The sequence below is a fragment of the Pipra filicauda genome, unplaced genomic scaffold (assembly GCF_003945595.2).
Source record: "Pipra filicauda isolate LSUMZ 115617 unplaced genomic scaffold, ASM394559v2 scaffold112_size3218982_pilon, whole genome shotgun sequence".
In the NCBI taxonomy this organism is placed as follows: Eukaryota; Metazoa; Chordata; class Aves; order Passeriformes; family Pipridae; genus Pipra; species Pipra filicauda.
This window is the reverse complement of record NW_024103574.1, coordinates 1184943-1197299: the sequence shown is the minus strand read 5'-3', so window position 1 is coordinate 1197299 and position 12357 is coordinate 1184943.

The following is a 12357-nucleotide window of genomic DNA, read 5'->3' as shown; positions in this document are numbered from 1 at the left end:
TCAGACTGCGAAATGATCATACTTCGATCCTGCTACGAGCACTTCAATTATGAAGAGCTGTTCTGTGTTGTAGCTCTTAGGGAAAGTTATCTCTGTTGGAAGAGGCAGAAATGAGGAGGGCCACCAATGCACGCTTACTACGTAACAGTTTGTGACAGGCAACACTGGTGGTAACTGGGGCACTTGCTTGGCTATGAGGTGGGATGAAATTCAAAGAGAATTGGAAGGTCTGGTCTCCTGGGAACAGCAGGTGTGTGGATTCTGCCACGAACACTGTAAGAATCCCCTTTGCAGGAATGTTTGTATGGGTTGAACATTCCTGTTCCATCTCGTGTACTAACTAAACTTACAGGAACTTGCAACTTTGCTTTTAAAATTTGCTCAAAACTATCCAACTATCCACCTATCCCTTCCAGAGTTCCCAAGGGTGGAGATAACACTGCCATAAGTAGCCAGTGTGAAACTTATTATCACTGTTATACTCCAGCTTTCACGCAAAAAGTGAACCATATGTCTTGGAGTGGAGGAGTGGACATGTGTTTCTGCATTTCCACTGAGAAACGTGGCTGTTCATGGTTTGATGCAGCAGTTCAGCCCAATTCCTTCAGGGGCAGGGCATTTGCAAATATTTGACATTTCTGAATTTAGCATGTTGGATCCTCTATGGAGTCTCTTGTTGCTTAATGCACTCCATTTCCACAGTGCTCCTGAGTGTTCAGAGAGAGCAGGTATCTTGCCAGGGTCCGTGGGCCTGTCCTAACCCAGGACTCTACGGCTTGGCAGCCTGTCCTGCAGGAACACCTCCAGATGTTTGGAAACACTTGGGGTGCTTGGTGCCAGAGCTCGAGAGTAAGGTAGTTCTCTGTAGAGCCAGCGCTCTCGAAAGTAAACCCATTCCCCTTTCATTGCTCAGAGCAGCCATCTGATTAGAAATTAGCAGCTTGGAAATATTTGGAGCGTGGAGTAGCTGGGATAGGAGGTAGAAGAAGTTGACTCTTCTGAGTCACATTCATTTGGAGTCCTGATCTTGTACGTTCTGCTGCAGCCCAGTGACGCACAGGCGATTTGACAACAGTGACCACTTCCTCATAGATGCAATATGGTGCACTGACCTACTTTAAAATACGTGATTTCAGCTGAGTCCCCCTCTGCAGACCCAGCAGGAGGCTTGTTTCAACACCTCCCTTATTTTCCTTTTCCAGACTAACTCTTTAGTGGAGTAATTATTGTACAAACTCCAAAGCCCAGCAAGCTGCTCCGCATTCCAGTTTCACAGGAAGTAAAATCCGAGCTTGCCAAATCTGCTCACTCATCTGTGGCTGTTCGGAATCCTGAATTCCCGAGCCCGTTAGCAGGGGGTTATGTAACAGGCGCATGCCGGGGCTGTGACTTTTTTTATACAGAAAACCAGAAATGAATGAGTGTGATGTGGCAGGAAGCAGCTTGTATGAAAGGCACAAATGGAGATCGAGAGATGACAGTAATATGTTTTCAATACTAAGTTAAAGCAATGAAATACTTGCTTGAGCAGCAACTCTGAAGTCCCTGAGGCTGGTTTTAAAAGGTATAAATGAAGTAAACCTCAAAAATTGCATGGTCAATTTATTTGACAGCATGAGCTTAAATTACCCTAACAGCTGGCTTAAAAACTGTTCTTTTAAGAGAGACAGAAGTATTGAGGCAGCTGTTTTTCTTTTTGGAAATGTGATCATAAAAGCAATAGAGTTACAATAGTAACCCCCTCCTGCAAGGAGATGACCAGCTAAGGTTGAAACCACTGAGTTGGGACCCCAAATGCACACAGTGGCCTCCCCTGGGGCTGTGCTTCAGCTCAAGCTTTGTCAGTGTGTCTGTCTCCAACTCTGACCCTGCCTCCTAGATGCATCTTGGGTCTGTGCTGTGGCCTTGTCTCCAGCTCTGTCTCCTTTTGCTGCTGACTGGACCCTCTGCATAGACCCTGGGCCTAGTTTATATCTCTACTGCTTTATCAGGGACTGCTGATATGCCTACACCTGGCTCTCCCTGTCCTGGTCACACATGGCAAGATTGCTCTGATTGATGAGGGGGCTGTGTACACCACTGTCACCTCAGCCTCTGGCTCCTTCATGGAACAGCCCTGCTCGTGCTGCTCTTTGCTGGCCTTCAGTGGGCATTTCCTTGGTGCTGAATCGCAGCTGATGCTCATGCCAGGAGGTCCCAGACAGCTGGCACAGGGCAGTACCTACCAACTCTGCAGCAGTGTGGCTGCTGAACTCTCCTGTGCGTCAGCAACTACAGAAGCTGATGGAAGTCAGCTTCATCCTGTGCCATTCATGCATCTCAAGGGGTAACAAAACTTCTCAAGGTCTCTGGCTGCGTGTGTACTCAAACCAAGCTGGTTGCCAGCATGTTTCCTGACCTCTTTTTCCAGGTCATATCTTTTTCCTGTGTACTGGGAGCATTGATTGCTTCTTGGGATGAGCTCAGGCTTTTGTTTAACAAATTTCCTGTTGTTGTGGGGACCAGAGCAGGGGTGACAGTTTCTTCGGTGTTCTTTCTATGATGTTACCGGGCTTCGGGGTTCTTGCTGCAAGTCCGAACCTTGCTGATGTTTGATGAGAAGTATTTTGTAGCCTGTGGTGATATTTGGAGTCCTTCAGGGCTCAACAGTTATTGTGTAGATATGTTAGACTTGAGTCCAAAAAACTTCTAAGCAAGATGCCTGTCTCAGTTTGCCCAAGAAAAGGAGGAAACTTTTGGTTTTGCTCCATAGCAGGGGTCAAATTTGGGAGATGCTTGGTCTCTGACTGGTAAGATTGGGAAAATTTTGATCTAATCTTCTAGAATGCAAAAAGAGCTTCTGCCTACATTTTAAGGCATTAACAACTTAGGAAAAAAAAAAAAAAGGAAAAGGAAAGAAAAAAAAAAAAGCCTAGCAAGCAAGTGAAACAGAGGAGGATCCTGCTTTCGCCCCTGCTGCAGTGGAGGGGTGGTACTCAAACCTGGTGGTGTGTGCGTGTTCCCTTCCTTCCTTCCTTCCCTCATCCTAGCTGGACCAAAATGGCTCTGCCCCAGAAGGCAAGACCTTCCCTGGCAAAGCCCACCTGAGCCTTAGTAACTCCATGTTTACCTGCCAGTGTTGTCCGTATGAATCATAGAGGGGGCACCCCTTCCTGACCCAGGACCTGCAGCACAACAGTGACTGAGCTTCACCTGGCTGGAAATGGTCAAATACTCTGTAAAAGCAAACCTTTCTTTTCAAAGGAATATATAGTAAAATATTGCTAAATATCAGCAAATCTTTTCACTTGATTTTTGGTCCTTCTAAAGATTAACTAGAATTAGGAGTGGGGAGGGAAAAGAGTTTGCTCGTCCTCTAGAATTAGAATCAAAATACAAAGAAGATGGAGGGGAATTGGGCCATAATTTACTTACCAGGATGCTATAGCTCTCATACTGTGCTGCAGTAAAAACTAAATGAAAATCCAGATCACGTCTGAGCACATGAAGAAATAAACAGTTCCTGTGTATTTCAGAGAAGAATGAATTTCACATTGCTGTAGTTCCCAGTAGTTCTTTGTTTTACTCGGAGATGATAGTTGTTAGGATAGTACATTCTTTAAAGATGAATTAAACTTGGGTTTTTTTGAAATTACGTACCTCTATCATCAACAGTACCCTAAGCAAGACACTTTGTAAACTTCTTTTGTATTACAGTTTTATAATGATGAAACTAGACTAAAATAACATATATGAAATTTAGAAAGTCATAAGGTACAGCCAGTATCTTTTGGGGGTAAATTCTCTGGTTCCTCTGAAAGGACTGTTAACCTGATACTGGAGTATTCTGGTGCCTTGAGCAGTGCCCCATCTGAGCAATCTCTTCAAAACTGTGGCTCTCTAGGGATGAAAAGAAGAACTATCTTACCTCTAGCATTGTTTATTATTATGAAAGCTAATGGAAAAAGCAGATTTGGAAAAGACTCAGATTCCGTGCTACTAGAAATCCAGCAATTGTATAAAGAATTGTAATTCTTTCTGCTCCAGATCTCCTGTCCCTTTTCTTGTGCTTCATTGTGTCCTTTCTTTGTACAGAGGCAATGGAATTTGTTTGAAAATCCAAGCAGAGCTTTGGTCCTTTTTGCTGGTCTGACCAGGCAGGTACCGCCAACACTTACATAGGCTGTTGATCATTTTTAGATCTGATTTTAAAATCATGTGTTAGAGTATTGAATAGAAGGAATTTTATAAACAATGTAATGTAAAATTTATTTTTTATACTTTTTTTGGTTGAGTTTTTAAAAAACTATAAATGAAAATTATTTCTAGTACACTTAAATGCTCCATATTGCAGTATTGCATTAGTTACATTCCTACATTCAGATTGCTTGCACTTGCACGTGTGCATTCATCTTCATGATGGATGATCTGTGCAGCTGAAATTTTTGGGGAACTAGTCTGTTTCAGCAAATGCAACCAGGTAGAAAAGGAAGAATCTCCACATTATCACTGCAAATCTCATGTGTAAAGGGAGTAAATTCATTTAATCTTTGAGAGAGGCTTAGGCCTCCTTTCATAGATTCCTTCTAAATGTATCATTTAACTTACTTCTTCATTGTGTGCTTCAGAAACTAGAAAGGACTAAAAAAACCTTTTTTTTTTTTTAATTGCGGCAAGACTTGAACACCTTGTGACCCTCTTATCTCTTCCTCTCAAATGACTTGTACACCTACAGCATTTTGGAAAAGACAATTGTAAGAAAGAGGTATTTTCAGTGTAGCTTAATTAGCAAGTCAGTTGCTGGAGCACCGGAGAAGTGTCTGTGTGCCAGTTTGTATTTGTAGTCAATAATTTTTGCAGGAATACGCTCATATATTCACCGACTGTACCTCTCACATGGAATTTTAACCAGCACATCTTGCAATCTGTTTCACAACCACCCTTGTCTCCTATATGCATTGTTTGCCAACTGTAGTTAATGGACTGAGTTTTATAGCAATGCATGAGCGTGTTCTTTATATATGTCCTAATTCTGGCAAAAGTTTAATTACCGAGGTCTCACTATGAACTACATTTCTGTATGAAATCCCAGCATGCGTGTGTGCATTCAGCAGGCTGTTGAGATGGCTGCTGGAAACTTATCTTTAAAGCTTTATTGCAAGTCAGTATTTTGAAACTTGGCATGCAGCATTTGGAGTGGGTGCAGTTCTTTTAGTTAAATTTGGGTCTGTCTCCTACTCTCTTTTTATAGTCCAGGTTCCCCAGGGAAGAACCTAATTGCAAATCCGTCTTGCCAAATGCTTGGCAACTAGAGCTTCCCCCCAGAGCAGAGTGTGTCTCTAAAGCAGATAACATCCATTTGGAAGAACTGACATTTTAGGCTAGAAAAGGGCAAAGAGTTTTGAAAAATAGTTTAGAGATTAACCTCAAGTATTTTTAACACACATATTCATTTACAGACATTGTGGATACGACACTTTTTTAACATGTCATTGGTTGAAAAGAGTGTCTTGTAATAATATCTATGTTTTTCACCTTCTCTTGCATTTTTAAAGCCACTATTGCTTTAATGTGGCATTTTAGGATATTTGGGTCAATAATAATGTTATGAAAACACTTTGTACCTGCGTATCCCAAAAATATATCTATATTTAATTTTCAAGAAATGTGTGTGCTTTGAATCAATTAGATTGACGGAGTTTGAGAAGTTTTATGGCTTTGTGTATGTTACAGAAATCTGGCATCTGAGTCAGTGTTTGCAGCCTGTGCATACCAATGAGCACATATCAGCAGAGCAGAGGTACCAGCAGAATTAAGGGCCTGGGGTTGCTGTGAGTCAGTTCTGTAAACCAGCAATCCTGCAGAGTCAGCACAGGCCCCACGAGCAGAAACCTAAACATCTGGTTAACTTTAGGCGTGTGCTTAAGCTTCTTTGACATGAGCTGCTAAGGCGAGTGGGTTTGTTTTTAATCATTATTCCAAGAGCTTTACTTCACAAGGTTATGCTTAGAAAGCAATTTTTAAGCAGGATGGAGTTTGTTCCCTAGATTCAGCCTGCCTTTGCATGGTGGGGCGAGACATAGGCATGCAGTCCCCAGGTTTCTCCCTTCCTTTTCTTTCTCTCCATATTCTAGCTTTGCAGAGGGGGGGACCTTGGGTGCGCCAGCCTAAAATAGAGCCGTAGCTTGTTCATGTAAGTATCCAGTCTGGAGAATCAAGGGATGGGGACTGCACAGCTGCCAGGTGCACACCTGCCTGAGCCTACAACCAGCCTACCAAATGCTTAGAGTTCAGATTTCCCTCTCGGCTGGTGTGGTGTGTTCAGTAATGCTTCAGTGCGTGGGCTGACCAGTATTAGTGCAATTATCTGAGGGACTCTGGCTGTGAAAATTTGCAGTGGGCTTGTTCCTTTACTACCCCAAGCTCTGAAAACAAAATATTCTTCCTTTTGGATTGAATTCCATTCCCATTTCATTTTGTTGCTGCTCCTCCTATATATTTCTCTCTCATCTATTTTCCTCTGCTTTTTGCCTATCCCGACCTTTTCTGTATTCATACTGATTATCAGCTGGAGTGGTCTGTGTGCATATATTCTATATACTTACTATAAAGTTCTGAATTAAAATCTCAGTTGTCCTAGCTCTAATGACAGCAGGGTCAAAGAGGATCTTTTGAGAAAAATTGTGGCTGAAAATGCTGGGAAGAAATTACATTCTTGCCATGGCATTCTTCCCATGTTGTATCTGAAAAGCTACTGGAAAAACAGCTCTAGTCTGATGAAGCCTTTCAGCTGAGCTCAGATCCCCCAGACAGTGGAAAATGTTGCTTTGACCCACCCAAATAAATTCAGCTCAGAGGCCTCTTCTGACTCTTTGGTCACCAGCAAGCTTGGAAAAGTTCTTAAAGATCTCTTCTGTGTTTAGGTCTGGTATACTTAATTACATGTTACAAATTTGATAAACCCACTTTAGGTAAGAAGAATGAAGAAGTCAAAAGAAGGGGGTGGGTGGGGAAACACCTTTTGCTTCTTGCTGTTAGAAAGACTTAATTCTGGACTGAGGGAAATAAGGCTTGACACCAAATGGTATTTTTCTGTTAACGGACCAACAGGAAGATCTCCCTCCATCTGAGTAGGAGGATGTTAATGACTTGTTACAGTTTGTTTGATGGCAATTGGAATTTATTGTGGTATCTGGTAACATCCATCTTTCAGTTCTTCATCTGTTTTGATAAGGCAAAAATCCTGTGCTGCTGTATCCAGCTCCATTCCTCCTGATAAATAAGCTGCATATCTTTATAAACCATCAATTACTCTCTGTTTGTCAGTTTTACAAACTGGAGAAGATTAGTGGGAAGAGAAAGGGAGGATTTCAGCTTGTTTTGTATGCAGGTCCTGATGGTGTCAGGGAGGTGGACAGCTGCTCCTGCAGGAGGGAAGATGGACAGGGGGACATCCCACCAGGGCACTCTCCTGCTGCTGCATTCTCACCTGCAGCTCCTGCCCTAAACCCTGCATGGTCCCAGGTGTGAGGGTACACCCCTGCCTGGTGCTGCCATATTCGCTGGGTCTGGGAAGCTGATTGTTTCACAGAATCACAGAATATGCTGAGTTGGAAGGGATCCACACAGATCATCAAGTCCAGCTCTTAACTCTGCACAGGACCACCCCTGAGAGTCACACCACGCGCCCATCAGTATTGTCCAAACACTTCTTGAACTCTGTCAGGCTTGTTGCTGTGACCGCTTCCCTGGAGAGCCTGTTCCAGTGCCCAACCAGCCTCTGAGTGAAGAATCTCTTTCTTATAACCAAAACTGCACACAGGACTCAAGATGAGGCCGCCCCAGAGAAGAGCAGAGCGGGACAATCTCCTCCCTTGCTCAGCTGGCGATGCTTTGCCTGAAGCCCCCCAGGACATGGTTGACCCTCCTGGCTGCCAGGGCACTGCTGACTCATATTCATCTTGCCATAGACCAGGATCCCCAGATTCCTTTCCAGCATCTTGTTCCCCAGCCTATTTGAACATCCAGGGTTGCCCCATCCCAGGTGCAGAATCTGGCACTTTCCCTTGTTGAACTTCATATGGTTGATGATTGCCCAGTCCTCTAATTTGTTGAGGTCTCTCTGCAGGGAGACCTTTTGACTCCTTTCAGGGAGTCAACAGCTTCTCTGAGTTTTGTGTTACCTGCAAACATGCTTAGTATTCCTCCCAGTCCTGCCTCCAGGTCATTTATGAAGGTGTTGAAGAGCACAGGGCCCAAGACAGAGCGTTGTGGAATCCCACCAGTGACAAGTCACCACTCTGATGTTCCCCTATTCACTATTACCCAGTGTTAGCTGCTGAAGAAGGTCTTCCGCTGGGCTGAAGGGTGCTCTGGAAGGGCTGATAACCACCACCAAGAGCCTGCTACCAGCAGAGTTCCTCCCCTGCATCCACAGCTCCTTTGCTCAGTCATATGGGATGCTTTCTAAGCTGTGCCAGCTGCAGTGGTTTTGGGACTGAGTTGCCCCTGCCCCAAACACTGAAATTAGCAGAGGTAGCTTAGCACTACATTCCTACTTTACTTCATCCCTTCCTTAGATTTCCACAAAGTGATGGGCATGGGATGCCTGTCATCCAGGTGCATAAAGCTAAGGGAATGAGAATAACCATCTAGAGCTGACTCACCCCAGCCTCGGCACCAAACAGCAACTTTTGAAACACATGTGCACACCCAATTGAGGCCACAAAGCCATCACAAGACAATGCTGCTAAGAGCTGTCCTGCGCTCTGAGGGGTAAGCACTCCTCTCCCAGCGTCTGTAAGGATGGCAGGTGTATTTCTTGTGCTACCTGAATTTTTCTTTTGACTTCCTATTTAAGCCTTTCTCATAATTTCCATTAAATTCACAAGGAGTTTGTTGCACTGGAAGATACAAAATAGACCTGCTGGGATTAACCCAGTCAACATGCACTTGGCTGAATTACAGTACTGAATTTCTCTCCTGGATATTCTGAGTCTTCTTTGAACGTTGCAAATTAGCATTTCACTTAGACTTATACCAGCAATAGGGGATGAGTGACATTAATATTTGAAAATTCTGTGGTAGATCTAATTTTCACGTTTGCATGCCAAAGCTTAGCATGTGCTGAGGCACTTAAAACTGACATATAGGTGTTGTAGTTACAATTTAAACGTGTGGCATGTCTCAGCATTTCATGCCCCTGATATACAAATATTACAGGGTTAAAACCAATGAGTTGTAAGCATGATGGTATGGCTTCTCCTGAATAATTAGTACATGACAGAACAAAACAATAGCATCTCGCAAACCGTGATTATGGTCCGTCAGCACTTGAAAAATAATTGGTTTGGTAATTATAAATTTTTGCCTCAAACTTTACTGGCAGGCCATAGGCAGAGTGAAGCATGTCCAGATTATGGTCTCATCTCCAAGGATCAGTATGTAATCCTAAAGGTGGTGTGAGGGCAGGAGCTGGGTGGTCCAACAGCAATTATCTGAAGTGGCACAGTAATGTCTACCATATTCATTAGGTTCCAAAAGGTCTGAAAACATTGGGCTTTGATTAATCAGTTTTATGTGCTGTATAAAATTTGTAGGTGATGAATCCCTATGGAAATGTTTCAAGGAAAAACCTTAGACTAAGTCTCCATTTACAAACTCTGAAAAAAGGCCAGGGAATGCAGTTCTGGACCACCATTGGTCCAGTATATTTGCATCCATGTCCAAGGTGATTTACTAGGGAATTTGCAGTCCTTGATTTGCTGGCTGTTAGATGATTTACCATATGTAAGTCATAATGCATCAAATTAATAAAATAATTGATTTTTAGCAAACCAAAAGAATAGCAATCAAGAGGTAACTCAGACCTTTCTCCCCTCTCAGTATGGGCTGCCTGTAAGAAACTATTTCAGAATACTGTGATTTATACAAAGACAACTGGGGTAAATACCTCTAAACTCAAACTAAACACTGTTTTTTCATGAACGAACTGTAACGAATGTGACTCAAGTTACAGAGTTAGTTGCAAGCAGACCTGCAATGGGAAACATATGACAGATTGCACATGTGAAGGATCCCAGCAGGCAGTAACTGCTCGGCTGTAAGCTGTATGGGGGACAACTGTGTGTCCTGGTGAATTGTCCATGGTAAACTACCATAGTTCAATCCATTAAAAGTACTGAAAGAACAAAAAGACCCTCAATATGTCTGAGCTCAAGAAACATTTGCACAACACTCTCAGGTACATGGTGTGATTCTTGGGGTGTCCTGTGCAAGGCCAGGAGCTGGCCTTGATGATTGTAATGGGTGCCTTCCAGCTCAGCGTATTCTATGTGTCCTGGACTCCCCTGCAGTAAGTCAGCCATCATAAGTCCCTCACTTTTGGGATATGGAAGGAGCCCTACAAGTAGCTAAGGCAGCCTATGAGAGTGGGCTGGCAAACAGAAGGCAGAATAACTTCCTGGGGAGTTTTGAAAGCAACTTTGAAACAAATTTTATAGCTCAATACAAATCTGGTGAAGGAAAAAGATGTGGCGTTGTTTATAGAAGCAAGAAAAAAAGCTGGCAGTAGCATTTTGTGTCCTCTGAGATCCATGTTACTGTCTCACTTCAGCACTTTCCTCCAGACAGGTGTGTACTCACAGAGTAGAAATTCCAGCAGAAGTTAGGCTTTCTCTTTCATTTGAAATTGGTATTCCCAGATCAGATAAGACAAGACTATGGACAAAAAAAATGAAATGCTACAGAGAACTCTGGAATTTCTTACCTACCCTGCCAAGTCCAAGTGATAAGGAAATTGCAATCTTTGAAACAAGTAAACAGACAGTAGAACAGAAGCAGGACTTGAGAGAGGAACCCCAGGACACTTGGAAATAATTGGTGTTTTTCACATAACGCACAGTAACATTCAAAGCAGCAAAACAATCATTAAAGACAAAAGCAGCAAGAGAGAGTGCAGGCATCTAATCCTCTGGTAGGATTTTTTGGGGGCGGTGATGAGAGGAAACAGGAATGGAAAGTACAAGAGGGGTTTTATCAATGGCCTGCCTGCTTCTACATATGACCTATGGCATTCATTAAATCAATCATATAAAATGTTAATTTTCCTTTAAAATGTCAATTGTTAGGCTACGTCCCTATCTCTTCCTTAAGAAGTAAAGTTAATTATGCATTATTTGTTACAAGTAGTTTGTTTATGCCATATAGAAGACATGGATTGAATAAATACCCCGGGCAAAACATTTCTTAGCACTAGTATTTTTGAATCAAAGGTTTAATTAGGGTTTGGATTAAAATCTGACTCCTCTGAAAACTATGCAAGAACTTTATGCAAGAGCACAAATAACATGTAACAAAACCATTCTCTTCCCTGCCATATACCCACAGGAAGATGTAAGTCTTTCCATAAATGGAATAAACAATACTCTGGGGATACTCAGGAATGCTTATAGTGGTTAGTTTTTAACATGATACAATAAAGCATTGTATAGGGATAATATTCTTGCAGAGTCAATAGACATGAAAGTAAAAAGGGTTGAGTCAGGGAGAGGCAGATTTAACCATATAAGAGGCAAATTTAAAAACCCTTGGTTATCTGGGTTATGCTGTACCTTCCTGATGCAAAATATCTGATTTACTGGACCCTCACTTCAGCAGTACTAGAAATTTTTGGTTACCGGGGTAACAAAACTCTATATGCTGGCCTTTGTAAGCATATGATCAAAGGGACTATCCAATTTCCACCCACTGTGTGCAGGCTGCCAATTTAAATATTTACTACCCCTTGAACTGGCCAGCAAGCAACACAGCAGCAGAGAGGGGTATGAACCATATATGTACTGTCACTGGCCTGGGACATGTTCTGTTTTCTGGAAAACATATAAGAGAAATTTGAAGTGAACATGCTGTGGCTACCTTAGTAGAATAATTTACTATGTGCTCTAAAAAAACAAACATAAAAAAACTCCAACCCAACCAAAAAGCCATTTACAACTATAGTGCAGTAAGAACATTGTTCAGTAATGTCTCAGAGAACTGTCCTTGCTGTAAGTGTACACTTGAGCTGCATTGTTTCATTATAGAATAGGAATTCATTAAGCCATTAAGTATTAATTTCCTTTAAAATGCTGTTGTTCTATTATGCTCTTGTTCTAAATATGTATTTACTATCCTTTTCAAGTAGGATGAAAATAACAAACTCACAAATGCCTCAATTTCCTCACCGAATCTAGCTTAGTGTTGAGAATAAGCTAGCTTCCCCTATGCTAAATACACAGATGTATTTATATTTGCTCCCAGCACTCTGTTCTCAGGATTCTAGGTATCAGTTTCTCCTCATCTTTCCAAGTCCATGCTGATTTTTGCTGCCGTTTTTGG